General features: G+C 53.2%; 1 long non-coding RNA gene across 1 annotated transcript; it reads right to left on the reverse strand.

Annotated features, from left to right (window-relative positions):
* Positions 1-12,284: 12,284 nt before the first annotated feature.
* On the reverse strand, positions 12,285-13,172 carry LOC137364712 (uncharacterized). Its single transcript, XR_010973183.1, has 2 exons — positions 13,125-13,172; positions 12,285-12,816 (listed from the first exon to the last, which is right to left on the reverse strand). It is a non-coding gene; the product is annotated as an uncharacterized lncRNA (long non-coding RNA).
* Positions 13,173-14,436: the final 1,264 nt, after the last annotated feature.

A 14,436-nucleotide genomic window follows, 5' to 3' on the forward strand; every position in this document is an offset into this window, starting at 1 on the left:
ACAGCTCCCAAACCCGTGCCCTCTACCAACTAGAAGGACAAGGGCAGCAGATACATGGGAACACCACCACCTGCAAGTTCCCCTCCAAGTCACACACCATCCTGACTTGGAACTATATCGCTGTTCCTTCACTGTCGCTGGGTCAAAATCCTGGAACTCCCTTCCTAACAGCACTGTGGGTGTACCTACCCCACATGGACTGCAGCGGTTCAAGAAGGCAGCTCACCACCACCTTCCCAAGGACAATTAAGGATGGGCAATAAATGCTGGCCTGGCCAGCAATGCCCACATCCCAAGAACAAATTAAAAAAGCTCTGCGTTTCTTTTTTCTTCCGTCGGTAGCAATGCGGGATGAGAGTTCGGATTTACCAGCCACAGAGTACGATTCGATCAAGGACTCTGGAGCCACCACTGGTACACGTGACTGAAGTGGATTGAAAATGTCTAAACATTCATCCTTAATTAAACACTCACTGTTATCAGGACAGAACCTGGTGTAAGGCTCTTTTTCTTAGCTGACAGTTCAGCATCACACTAACCAGGAGCAATGCCACGGGAGACCTGTGGGTAAATACAATAATGTCATATTGTATGGGCTAAGGCTCCAGATCCTATCCAATAGCTCATCACACTAACCAGGAGCAATGCCACGGGACATCTGTCAGAAATACCTATAACACACTGCATGCTGTAAGGCTCCTCTTCCTATCTAATAGCTCTCACACTAACCAGGAGCAATGCCACGGGACATCTGTCAGAAATACTTATAACACACTCATGCTGTAAGGCTCCTGTTCCTATCCAATAGCTCATCAGAATAACCAGGAGCAATGCCACGGGACATCTGTCAGAAATACTTATAACACACTGCATGCTGTAAGGCTCCTCTTCCTATCCAATAGCTCATCAGAATAACCAGGAGCAATGCCACGGGACATCTGTCAGAAACACCTATAACACACTGCATGCTGTAAGGCTCCTCTTCCTATCTAATAGCTCTCACACTAACCAGGAGCAATGCCACGAGGGATCTGTCAGGAATACCTTAAATCTTTAATGGCTGATGCAGTGGGGCTAGGGGTTAAGTGGAGTAAACAGTTAAGACCTGAGGTCAGTCAGAGACTAAGTGCAAAGGGTTGTTTCTGCTATTTGTCAGATATTGTTAAATCCTCTATCTGTCTTTGTGTTGGGGGAGAGTGGTAAAGTTAGCTGGGTCAGAAACCGAGGAGGAAATGACTGGTTTTCAGTCGCCTTCCTGAACGGGCTTTGAGCACCTTTGAGGCGTCACACGTGGAGCGTGACAGTCGGGAGCTGGGATCTCCCTGGGAAACGGGTTTTGTGTCTCACTTACACTGTTCAGGTGAGAGAGATCCCATGAGCCAGTTGGCAATGTACATTTTTACACCAAGTTAGAAGACCTGAGGGGTAAATCTCAGGCCCAGAGCCCCCAATAGGGGGAGAGATTGGATATTAGAATACAACACAACAGTCCTGATTCTCTGAGACTGAGTCTTGCTAGTTGAATGGAGATTGTGGGCTATCCTGATACAGAGAATGGGGATTTCACTCTGACTGACACAGAGAGGGAGAATTAGGACACAGCTTTAGAATCATAGCGAGATGCAGCACCGAAACATGTCCTTCGGCCAAACGAGTCCGTGCTGACCGTCAACCACACATTTTATAATAATCCTACATTAATCCCCTTTCCAATCTCACATCCCCACTATTTTCCTACCACCTACCTGCACGAGGAGCAATTTATTTTTACAATGGCCAATTTACCTATCAACCTGCAAGTCTTTGGCATGTGGGAGGAAACCCACGCAGACACAGGGAGAACTTGCAAACTCCACACAGGCAGGACCCAGAATTGAACCCGGGTCACTGGAGCTGTGAGGCTGCGGTGCTAACCACTGCGCCACTGTAAGTAAGTAAGCTGTCAGTAACCGCGAACAAACAAGGTTCCTGTTGAGACATACATCATCCTTCTTATCCCAATCTCAAACGCAGGAACCAATGATACAACAACATACATTTATAGAGTGCCTTTAATAGAGTAAACCATCACAAGGTTCGCCACCAGAGCGTAAATCAACCGGATTTGACACCGATCCACAGAAGGAGATATGAGGGACAGGTCACCGAAAGCTCAGTCAAAGAGGGAGGTTTTAAGGAGTGTCTTAAAGGAGGAGAGAGAGGCGGAGAGGTTTAGGGAGGGAATTCCAGAGCTCAGGGCCCAGGCAGCTGAAGGCACGGCCGCCAATGGTGGAGCGATGGGAATCGGGGGATGTTAAAGAGGCCAGAATTGGAGGAGCGCAGAGATCTCGGAGGGTTGTAGGGACTGGAGGAAGTTACAGAGATAGGGAGGGTTGTAGGAGCTGCAGGAGGTTACAGAGATAGGGAGGGTTGTAGGGGCTGGAGGAGGTTACAGAGATGGGGAGGGTTGTAGGGGCTGGAGGAGGTTACAGAGACAGGGAAGGGTGTAGGGGCTGGAGGAAGTGACAGAGATAGGGAGGTTTGTAGGAGCTGCAGGAGGTTACAGAGATAGGGAGGGTTGTAGGGGCTGGAGGAGGTTACAGAGGAAGGGAGGGTTGTAGGGGCTGGAGGAGGTTACAGAGATAGGGAAGGGTGTAGGGGCTGGAGGAAGATACAGAGATAGGGAGGTTTGTAGGGGCTGGAGGAGGTTACAGAGATAGGGAGGGTTGTAGGAGCTGCAGGAGGTTACAGAGATAGGGAGGGTTGGAGGGGCTGGAGGAGGTTACAGAGATAGGGAGGGTTTTAGGGGCTGGAGGAAGTTACAGAGATAGGGAAGGGTGTAGGGGCTGGAGGAAGTTACAGAGATACGGAGGTTTGTAGGGGCTGGAGGAGGTTACAGAGATAGGGAGGGTTGTAGGGGCTGGAGTGTGTTACAGAGATAGGGAGGGTTGTTGGGGCTGGGGGAGGTTACAGAGATAGGGAGTGTTGTAGGGGCTGGAGGAGGTTACAGAGATAGGGAGGGTTGTAGGGACTGGAGGAGGTTACAGAGATAGGGAGGGGTGTAGGGGCTGGAGGAGGTTACAGAGATAGGGAGGGTTGTTGGGGCTGGAGCAGGTTACAGCGATAGGGAGGGTTGTAGGGGCTGGAGCAGGTCACAGAGATAGGGAGGGTTGTAGGGGCTGGAGGAGGTTACAGAGATAGGGAAGGGTGTAGGGGCTGGAGGAAGTTAAGAGATACGGAGGTTTGTAGGGGCTGCAGTGTGTTACAGAGATAGGGAGGGTTGCAGGGGCTGGAGTGTGTTACAGAGATAGGGAGGGTTGTAGAGGCTGCAGTGTGTTACAGAGATAGGGAAGGGTGTGGGGGCTGGAGGGAGTTACAGAGATAGGGAGGTTTGTAGGGGCTGCAGTGTGTTACAGAGATAGGGAAGGGTGTAGGGGATGGAGGAAGTTACAGAGATAGGGAGGTTTGTAAGGGCTGGAGGAGGTGACAGAGATAGGGAAGGGTGTAGGGGCTGGAGGAAGTTACAGAGATAGGGAGGGTTATAGGGGCTGGAGGAGGTTACAGAGATAGGGAGGGTTGGAGGGGCTGGAGGAGGTTACAGAGATAGGGAGGGTTTTAAGGGCTGGAGGAGGTTACAGAGATAGGGAAGGGTGTAGGGGCTGGAGGACGTTAAGAGATACGGAGGTTTGTAGGGGCTGGAGGAGGTTACAGAGATAGGGAGGGTTGTCGGGGCTGGAGGAGGACACAGAGATAGGGAGGGTTGTAGGGGCTGGAGGAGGTTACAGAGATAGGGAGGGTTGTAGGGGCTGGAGGAGGTTACAGAGATAGGGAAGGGTGTAGGGGCTGGAGGAAGTTACAGAGATAGGGAGGTTTGTAGGGGTTGGAGGAGGTTACAGAGATAGGGAAGGGTGTAGGGGCTGGAGGAGGTTACAGAGATACAGAGGTTTGTAGGGACTGGAGGAGGTTACAGAGATAGGGAGGGTTGTCGGAGCTGCAGGAGGTTACAGAGATAGGGAGGGTTATAGGGGCTGGAGGAGGTTACAGAGATAGGGAGGGTTTTAGGGGCTGGAGGAGGTTACAAAGATAGGGAAGGGTGTAGGGGCTGGAGGAAGTTACAGAGATAGGGAGGTTTGTAGGGGCTGGAGGAGGTTACAGAGATAGGGAAGGGTGTAGGGGCTGGAGGAAGTTACAGAGATAGGGAGGTTTGTAGGGACTGGAGTGTGTTACAGAGATAGGGAGGGTAGTAGGGGCTGCAGTGTGTTACAGAGATAGGGAAGGGTGTAGGGGCTGGAGGAAGTTACAGAGATAGGGAGGTTTGTAGGGGCTGGAGGAGGTTACAGAGATAGGGAAGGGTGTAGGGGCTGGAGGAAGTTACAGAGATAGGGAGGTTTGTAGGGACTGGAGTGTGTTACAGAGATAGGGAGGGTTGTAGGGGCTGGCGTGTGTGACAGAGATAGGGAGGGTTGTTGGGGCTGGGGGAGGTTACAGAGATAGGGATGTTTGTAGGGGCTGGAGGAGGTTACAGAGATAGGGAGGGTTGTAGGGGCTGGAGGAGGTTACAGAGATAGGGAGGGTTGTTGGGGCTGGAGCAGGTTACAGAGATAGGGAGGGTTTTAGGGGCTGGAGCAGGTCACAGAGATAGGCAGAGTTGCAGGGGCTGGAGGAGGTTACAGAGATAGGGAGGGTTGCAGGGGCTGGAGTGTGTTACAGAGATAGGGAGGGTTTTAGGGGCTGGAGTGTGTTACAGAGATAGGGAGGGTTGTAGAGTCTGCAGTGTGTTACAGAGATAGGGAAGGGTGTAGGGGCTGGAGGAAGTTACAGAGATAGGGAGGTTTGTAGGGGCTGGAGGAGGTTACAGAGATAGGGAAGGGTGTAGGGGCTGGAGGAAGTTACAGAGATAGGGAGGTTTGTAGGGACTGGAGTGTGTTGCAGAGATAGGGAAGGGTGCAGGGGCTGGAGGAGGTTACAGAGATAGGGAGGGTTGTCGGGGCTGGAGGAGGTTACAGAGATAGGGAGGGTTGTTGGGGCTGGAGTGTGTTACAGAGATGGGGAGGGTTGTAGGGGCTGGAGTGTGTTACAGAGATAGGGAGGGTTGTTGGAGCTGGAGCAGGTTGCAGAGATAGGGAGGGTTGTAGGGGCTGGAGCAGGTCACAGAGATAGGGAGGGTTGTAGGGGCTGGAGGAGGTTACAGAGATAGGGAGGGTTGTAGGGGCTGGAGCAGGTCACAGAGATATGGAGGGTTGTAGGGGCTGGAGGAGGTTACAGAGATAGGGAGGGTTGTAGGGGCTGGAGGAGGTTACAGAGATAGGGAGGGTTGTAGGGGCTGGAGCAGTTTACAGAGATAGGGAGGGTTGTAGGGGCTGTAGCAGGTCACAGAGATAGGGAGGGTTGTAGGGGCTGGAGGAGGTTACAGAGATAGGGAGGGTTGTAGGGGCTGGAGTGTGTTACAGAGATAGGGAGGGTTGTAGGGGCTGGAGCAGGTTACAGAGATAGGGAGGGTTGTAGGGGCTGGAGGAGGTTACAGAGATAGCAGGGTTGTTGGGGCTGGAGCAGGTTACAGAGATAGGGAGGGTTGTAGGGGCTGTAGCAGGTCACAGAGATAGGGAGGGTTGTAGGGGCTGGAGGAGGTTACAGAGATAGGGAGGGTTGTCGGGGCTGGAGCAGGTTACAGAGATAGGGAGGGTTGTAGGGGCTGTAGCAGATCACAGAGATAGGGAGGGTTGTAGGGGCTGGAGGAGGTTACAGAGATAGGGAGGGTTGTAGGGGCTGGAGCAGGTCACAGAGATAGGGAGGGTTGTAGGGGCTGGAGGAGGTTACAGAGATAGGGAGGGTTGTAGGGGCTGGAGGAGGTTACAGAGATCGGGAGGGTTGTTTGGGCTGGAGCAGGTTACAGAGATAGGGAGGGTTGTAGGGGCTGTAGCAGGTCACAGAGATAGGGAGGGTTGTAGGGGCTGGAGGAGGTTACAGAGATAGGGAGGGTTGTTGGGGCTGGAGCAGGTTACAGAGATAGGGGCTGGAGCAGGTCACAGAGATAGGGAGGGTTGTAGGGGCTGGAGGAGGTTACAGAGATAGGGAGGGTTGTAGGTGCTGGAGGAGGTTACAGAGATCGGGAGGGTTGTTTGGGCTGGAGCAGGTTACAGAGATAGGGAGGGTTGTAGGGGCTGGAGCAGGTCACAGAGATAGGGAGGGTTGTAGGAGCTGGAGGAGGTTACAGAGATAGGGAGGGTTGTTGGGGCTGGAGGAGGTTACAGAGATAGGGGCTGGAGCAGGTCACAAAGATAGGGAGGGTTGTAGGGGCTGGAGGAGGTTACAGAGATAGGGAGGGTTGTAGGGGCTGGAGGAGGTTACAGAGATAGGGAGGGTTGTTGGGGCTGGAGCAGGTTTCAGAGATAGGGAGGGTTGTAGGGGCTGTAGCAGGTCACAGAGATAGGGAGGGTTGTAGGGGCTGGAGGAGGTTACAGAGATAGGGAGGGTTGTAGGGACTGGAGGAGGTTACAGAGATAGGGAGGGTTGTTGGGGCTGGAGGAGGTTACAGAGATAGGGAGGGTTGTCGGGGCTGGAGGAGGTTACAGAGATAGGGAGGGTTGTTGGGGCTGGAGGAGGTTACAGAGATAGGGAGGTTTGTTGGGACTGGAGGAGGTTACAGAGATAGAGAGGGTTGTTGGGGCTGGAGGAGGTTACAGAGATAGGGAGGCTTGTCGGGGCTGGAGGAGGTTACAGAGATGGGGAGGGTTGTTGGGGCTGGAAGAGGTTACAGAGATAGGGAGGGTTGTTGGGACTGGAGGAGGTTACAGAGATAGGGAGGGTTGTCGGGGCTGGAGGAGGTTACAGAGATAGGGAGGGTTGTCGGGGCTGGAGGAGGTTACAGAGATAGGGAGGGTTGTTGGGACTGGAGGAGGTTACAGAGATAGGGAGGGTTGTCGGGGCTGGAGGAGGTTACAGAGATAGGGAGGGTTGTCGGGGCTGGAGGAGGTTACAGAGATAAGGAGGGTTGTTGGGACTGGAGGAGGTTACAGAGATAGGGAGGGTTGTCGGGGCTGGAGGAGGTTACAGAGATAGGGAGGGTTGTAGGGGCTGGAGCAGGTCACAGAGATAGGGAGGGTTGTAGGGGCTGGAGGAGGTTACAGAGATAGGGAGGGTTGTAGGGGCTGGAGCAGGTTACAGAGATAGGGAGGGTTGTCGGGGCTGGAGCAGGTTACAGAGATAGGGAGGGTTGTAGGGGCTGGAGCAGGTCACAGAGATAGGGAGGGTTGTAGGGGCTGGAGGAGGTTACAGAGATAGGGAGGGTTGTAGGGGCTGGAGCAGGTCACAGAGATAGGGAGGGTTGTAGGGGCTGGAGGAGGTTACAGAGATAGGGAGTGTTGTAGGGGCTGGAGGAGGTTACAGAGATAGGGAGGGTTGTTGGGGCTGGAGCAGTTTACAGAGATAGGGAGGGTTGTAGGGGCTGTAGCAGGTCACAGAGATAGGGAGGGTTGTAGGGGCTGGAAGAGGTTACAGAGATAGGGAGGGTTGTAGGGGCTGGAGTGTGTTACAGAGATAGGGAGGGTTGTAGGGGCTGGAGCAGTTTACAGAGATAGGGAGGGTTGTAGGGGCTGGAGCAGGTCACTGAGATAGGGAGGGTTGTAGGGGCTGGAGGAGGTTACAGAGATAGCAGGGTTGTTGGGGCTGGAGCAGGTTACAGAGATAGGGAGGGTTGTGGGGGCTGTAGCAGGTCACAGAGATAGGGAGGGTTGTAGGGGCTGGAGGAGGTTACAGAGATAGGGAGGGTTGTAGGGGCTGGAGCAGGTCACAGAGATAGGGAGGGTTGTAGGGGCTGGAGGAGGTTACAGAGATAGGGAAGGTTGTAGGGGCTGGAGGAGGTTACAGAGATCGGGAGGGTTGTTGGGGCTGGAGCAGATTACAGAGATAGGGAGGGTTGTAGGGGCTGTAGCAGGTCACAGAGATAGGGAGGGTTGTAGGGGCTGGAGGAGGTTACAGAGATAGGGAGGGATGTTGGGGCTGGAGCAGGTTACAGAGATAGGGGCTGGAGCAGGTCACAGAGATAGGGATGGTTGTAGGGGCTGGAGGAGGTTACAGAGATAGGGAGGGTTGTAGGGGCTGGAGGAGGTTACAGAGATAGGGAGGGTTGTTGGGGCTGGAGCAGGTTACAGAGATAGGGAGGGTTGTAGGGGCTGGAGGAGGTTACAGAGATAGGGAGGGTTGTAGGGGTTGGAGTGTGTTACAGAGATAGGGAGGGTTGTAGGGGCTGGAGGAGGTTACAGAGATAGGGAGGGTTGTCGGGGCTGGAGTGTGTTCCAGAGATAGGGAGGGTTGTTGAGGCTGCAGTGTGTTACAGAGATAGGGAAGGGTGTAGGGGCTGGAGGAAGATACAGAGATAGGGAGGTTTGTAGGGGCTGCAGTGTGTTACAGAGATAGGGAAGGGTGTAAAGGCTGGAGGAATTTACAGAGATAGGGAGGGTTGTAGGGGCTGGAGTGTGTTACAGAGATAGGGAGGGTTGTTGGGGCTGGAGGAAGTTACAGAGATAGCGAGGTTTGTAGGGACTGGAGTTTGTTACAGAGATAGGGAGTGTTGTAGGGGCTGGAGGAGGTTACAGAGATAGGGAGGTTTGTAGGGACTGGAGTTTGTTACAGAGATAGGGAGGGTTGTTGGGGCTGGAGTGTGTTACAGAGATAGGGAGGGTTGTCGGGGCTGGAGTGTGTTCCAGAGATAGGGAGGGTTGTTGGGGTTGGGGGAGGTTACAGAGATAGGGAGGTTTGTAGGGGCTGGAGGAGGTTACAGAGATAGGGAGTGTTGTAGGGGCTGGAGGAGGTTACAGAGATCGGGAGGGTTGTTGGGACTGGAGGAGGTTACAGAGATAGGGAGGGTTGTTGGGACTGGAGGAGGTTACAGAGATAAGGAGGGTTGTTGGGGCTGGAGGAGGTTACAGAGATAGGGAGGGTTGTTGGGACTGGAGGAGGTTACAGAGATAGGGAGGGTTGTTGGGGCTGGAGGAGGTTACAGAGATAGGGAGGGTTGTCGGGGCTGGAGTGGGTTACAGAGATAGGGAGGGTTGTTGGGGCTGGAGGAGGTTACAGAGATAGGGAGGTTTGTTGGGACTGGAGGAGGTTACAGAGATAGGGAGGGTTGTTGGGGCTGGAGGAGGTTACAGATATAGGGAGGGTTGTCGGGGCTGGAGGAGGTTACAGAGATAGGGATGGTTGTTGGGGCTGGAGGAGGTTACAGAGATAGGGAGGGTTGTTGGGACTGGAGGAGGTTACAGAGATAGGGAGGGTTGTCGGGGCTGGAGGAGGTTACAGAGATAGGGAGGGTTGTCGGTGCTGGAGGAGGTTACAGAGATAGGGAGGGTTGTTGGGGCTGCAGGAGGTTACAGAGATAGGGAGAGTTGTTGGGGCTGGAGGAGGTTACAGAGATAGGGAGGTTTGTTGGGGCTGGAAGAGGTTACAGAGATAGGGAGGGTTGTTGGGGCTGGAGGAGGTTACAGAAATAGGGAGAGTTGTTGGGGCTGGAGGAGGTTACAGAGATAGGGAGGGTTGTTGGGACTGGAGGAGGTTACAGAGATAGGGAGAGTTGTTGGGGCTGGAGGAGGTTACAGAGATAGGGATGGTTGTTGGGGCTGGAGGAGTTTACAGAGATAGGGAGGGTTGTTGGGGCTGGAGGAGGTTACAGAGATAGGGAGGGTTGTTGGGGCTGGAGGAGGTTACAGAGATAGGGAGGGTTGTTGGGGCTGGAGGAGGTTACAGAGATAGGGAGAGTTGTTGGGGCTGGAGGAGGTTACAGAGATAGGGAGGGTTGTTGGGGCTGGAGGAGGTTACAGAGATCGGGAGGGTTGTAGGGGCTGGAGGAGGTTACAGAGATAGGGAGGGTTGTTGGGGCTGGAGGAGGTTACAGAGATAGGGAGGGTTGTTGGGGCTGGAGGAGGTTACAGAGATAGGGAGGGTTGTTGGGGCTGGAGGAATTTACAGAGATAGGGAGGGTTGTTGGGGCTGGAGGAGGTTACAGAGATAGGGAGGGTTGTTGGGGCTGGAGGAGGTTACAGAGATAGGGAGGGTTGTTGGGACTGGAGGAGGTTACAGAGATAGGGAGAGTTGTTGGGGCTGGAGGAGGTTACAGAGATAGGGAGGGTTGTTGGGGCTGGAGGAGTTTACAGAGATAGGGAGGGTTGTTGGGGCTGGAGGAGGTTACAGAGATAGGGAGGGTTGTTGGGGCTGGAGGAGGTTACAGAGATAGGGAGGGTTGTTGGGGCTGGAGGAGGTTACAGAGATAGGGAGGGTTGTTGGGACTGGAGGAGGTTACAGAGATATGGAGAGTTGTTGGGGCTGGGGGAGGTTACAGAGATAGGGAGGGTTGTTGGGGCTGGAGGAGTTTACAGAGATAGGGAGGGTTGTTGGGGCTGGAGGAGGTTACAGAGATAGGGAGGGTTGTTGGGGCTGGAGGAGGTTACAGAGATAGGGAGGGTTGTTGGGGCTGGAGGAGGTTACAGAGATAGGGAGGGTTGTTGGGGCTGGAGGAGGTTACAGAGATAGGGAGGGTTGTTGGGGCTGGAGGAAGTTACAGAGATAGGGAGGGTTGTTGGGGCTGGAGGAGGTTACAGAGATCGGGAGGGTTGTAGGGGCTGGAGGAGGTTACAGAGATAGGGAGGGTTGTTGGGGCTGGAGGAGGTTACAGAGATAGGGAGGGTTGTTGGGGCTGGAGGAGGTTACAGAGATAGGGAGGGTTGTTGGGGCTGGAGGAGGTTACAGAGATAGGGAGGGTTGTTGGGGCTGGAGGAATTTACAGAGATAGGGAGGGTTGTTGGGGCTGGAGGAGGTTACAGAGATAGGGAGGGTTGTTGGGGCTGGAGGAGGTTACAGAGATAGGGAGGGTTGTCGGGGCTGGAGGAGGTTACAGAGATAGGGAGGGTTGTTGGGGCTGGAGGAGGTTACAGAGATAGGGAGGGTTGTTGGGGCTGGAGGAGGTTACAGAGATAGGGAGGGTTGTTGGGGCTGGAGGAATTTACAGAGATAGGGAGGGTTGTTGGGGCTGGAGGAGGTTACAGAGATAGGGAGGGTTGTTGGGGCTGGAGGAGGTTACAGAGATAGGGAGGGTTGTTGGGACTGGAGGAGGTTACAGAGATAGGGAGAGTTGTTGGGGCTGGAGGAGGTTACAGAGATAGGGAGGGTTGTTGGGGCTGGAGGAGTTTACAGAGATAGGGAGGGTTGTTGGGGCTGGAGGAGGTTACAGAGATAGGGAGGGTTGTTGGGGCTGGAGGAGGTTACAGAGATAGGGAGGGTTGTTGGGGCTGGAGGAGGTTACAGAGATAGGGAGGGTTGTTGGGACTGGAGGAGGTTACAGAGATATGGAGAGTTGTTGGGGCTGGGGGAGGTTACAGAGATAGGGAGGGTTGTTGGGGCTGGAGGAGTTTACAGAGATAGGGAGGGTTGTTGGGGCTGGAGGAGGTTACAGAGATAGGGAGGGTTGTTGGGGCTGGAGGAGGTTACAGAGATAGGGAGGGTTGTTGGGGCTGGAGGAGGTTACAGAGATAGGGAGGGTTGTTGGGGCTGGAGGAGGTTACAGAGATAGGGAGGGTTGTTGGGGCTGGAGGAAGTTACAGAGATAGGGAGGGTTGTTGGGGCTGGAGGAGGTTACAGAGATCGGGAGGGTTGTAGGGGCTGGAGGAGGTTACAGAGATAGGGAGGGTTGTTGGGGCTGGAGGAGGTTACAGAGATAGGGAGGGTTGTTGGGGCTGGAGGAGGTTACAGAGATAGGGAGGGTTGTTGGGGCTGGAGGAGGTTACAGAGATAGGGAGGGTTGTTGGGGCTGGAGGAATTTACAGAGATAGGGAGGGTTGTTGGGGCTGGAGGAGGTTACAGAGATAGGGAGGGTTGTTGGGGCTGGAGGAGGTTACAGAGATAGGGAGGGTTGTCGGGGCTGGAGGAGGTTACAGAGATAGGGAGGGTTGTTGGGGCTGGAGGAGGTTACAGAGATAGGGAGAGTTGTTGGGGCTGGAGGAGGTTACAGAGATAGGGAGGGTTGTTGGGGCTGCAGTGTTTTACACAGATAGGGAGGGATGTGGCCATGGAGTAGATTTGAACGAGGATGAATGAATTTAAAAGCAGACGGGGAACCACTGTCGGTCAGTGAGCACAAGGGAGTAATGGGTGAACAGGGCTCGGTGTGAGTTCGGGTATTGGGGCAGCAGAGTTTTTAATGAGCTGAAATTTCCAGGAGGAGGGAGATGACAGAGCAGTGAGGAGAGTGTTGTCGTTGAGTCTGGAGGTAACAAAGTCCACAGGTGGGACTTTCAGCAGCAGAATCACTCGGAAAATTGGGGATACTCCTTTATTTGAATGAAAATCTCAGATTGAACAACATGGTGAAGATGAACCCTGTACAGTTCCCCTGTTCACCACAGTTCACTGAGAGCAGTGACATTCAGTCTGTGCTGAATTTCCAGTGACCATCCGAGATCTCTCTACCTTCCTGTGGGATATTCCAGCTCGGAATACCCGACCCGACATTCTGTTTCACCATCATTTCATTCTCCTCATTGTCACAGGACAGACAGTCGGGGATCATCCCCCCTCATTGGCTGCTGGTGGGATCTTGCTGTGCACAGCTGGGCAATCGGTGATTTTTACACTTCAGAAATAGTCCATGGGCCGATGATCCACTTCGAGATTGTTCCCAAGCTTGTTGGAAAACGTAGAATCCTTTTCTCCTCTTCCTCCTCTCCCTCTCCCTTCTTCTCCCTCTCCTATTTTTCCTCTCCCCATTTTCTCCTTCTCCTCATCCATCCAGCTCATGGCCAGGTGATTCTGTCCCTCCTCCGACAGCAGTGGAGTGACCTCCTCGCAGCTCTATGAAGGAGACGGGAGTGGAGGAGATGGAAGAGGGTTAGAGAGGGGTCAGAGAGAGGATTGGAGTGGAGGAGAGGGGATAGAAGGGGAGAGGAGGAGAGGGGAGAAGGTTAGAGGGGGGTTAGAGAGGGGATAGGTGTGGAGAGATGAGTGGAGAGGAGAGGAGGAGGAGAAGGGGAGGGGAGGAATGGGCAATAGGGAGTAGAAGGTCGAATGAGGAGGGAACAGACAGGAAGCGATGGGATGGGAAGAGGCGGGGATGGGAGAGGGAAGGGAGGGAGATGCAGTGTTTGGAAGGAGTCACCCACCTTTCAGAGTTTTCCCCCGTGTTTCTCTGTCCCTCAACTCCGTGCCTGAGAGAAGAGAATGGAGGGAGATCAGTGAACCCGGTCCGAGCCTGGAACTGGATCCCTATATCCATAACTCTGTCTTTTCACCCTCTCTCTCTGTCACTCTCAATCAATCACTCTCTCTCTCGCTCTCTCTCTCTCCCTCTCCCTCTCTCTCTCACCCCCGTCTCTCTCAATCACTCTATCTACATGTTTCTCTCAATTACTCTCTCTCTCTCTCTCTCTCTCACCCCCATCTCTCTCAATCACTCTCTCTATCTACCTGTTTCTCTCAATCACTATTATAATAAACGCTGGAATTTGTCGTATGGTTTTGTTTTTAAAAAAATGTTATTTTTATTTTTAATACATGGAAAAAGAATTCGGAGGAGACATGTGACCTCATACCAAGTCAGCCAGGAAACAAGCCAGGGGTCTTGGTTACAAAGAAGGAACCCACATCAGAGACCCTTTTAAAAGCAGGGTGCGAGGTTGTAACACATGAAGGATAATGTGTTTCACTGTCCCAGACTCTCAGATCATAAACAGGGAGCCAAGGGCTCTGAAAATGCAAATTGGAGATGCAATTGTTAACACCTGGAAACAAAGGAAGGCATAGGTGGTTTTGCTATGGCCAGACCTATGGACTCTGACTATTGAAAAAGGAAAATGACTATCGACTTTAGATTCTGGATAAATTCAACAGGCTTTCCGAAGTCTGACAGGCTGTAAGGAAGAAAGGAAGACACGGAGAAACCAGCAGGAGCTGCACAGCCTCACAAGAGCGAGAGAGAGAGAGAGATCACTGATGCAGCAAAAGGCTGCTCAGATCTGAATCCGGATTGAAGGCTCGAGATTTGTGGGAGGAGAAAAGACCAACATGGTCACCAGAAATTGTCTGATTAATGGAGGTCAAGATCGAGTGTACTCGGAAGAAGTGAGTGCAGAGGACATTGGCTTTGAGAAGGACTGGGAGATCCAACCCAGTGCAACTGGGAGGATTTTGGGACTTTTAACTGTAAAGATAGTGTTTGAAAGAGAACACTGTGTAATGTATAAATGTGGGAGGGGTTTTCAAGTGCTTTAATAAGTTAATGGGGAATGGGGTTTTGGGTCTCAATGGGGTCAATCGGCGGGGCCCCAGCGAGGGATTTGGGGGTCAATCAGGAGACCCCGGGACCTGCAAGGAAACCGCCTGTATTGCTGGGCAGCCTCCAGAGCTCCCCGTTCTTCTCAATCTCTATCTTTCTGTCTCCATCTCTCTCTCCCCGTTCCTCTCAATATCTATCTC

The sequence above is a fragment of the Heterodontus francisci genome, unplaced genomic scaffold (assembly GCF_036365525.1).
Source record: "Heterodontus francisci isolate sHetFra1 unplaced genomic scaffold, sHetFra1.hap1 HAP1_SCAFFOLD_549, whole genome shotgun sequence".
Classification (NCBI taxonomy): Eukaryota; Metazoa; Chordata; class Chondrichthyes; order Heterodontiformes; family Heterodontidae; genus Heterodontus; species Heterodontus francisci.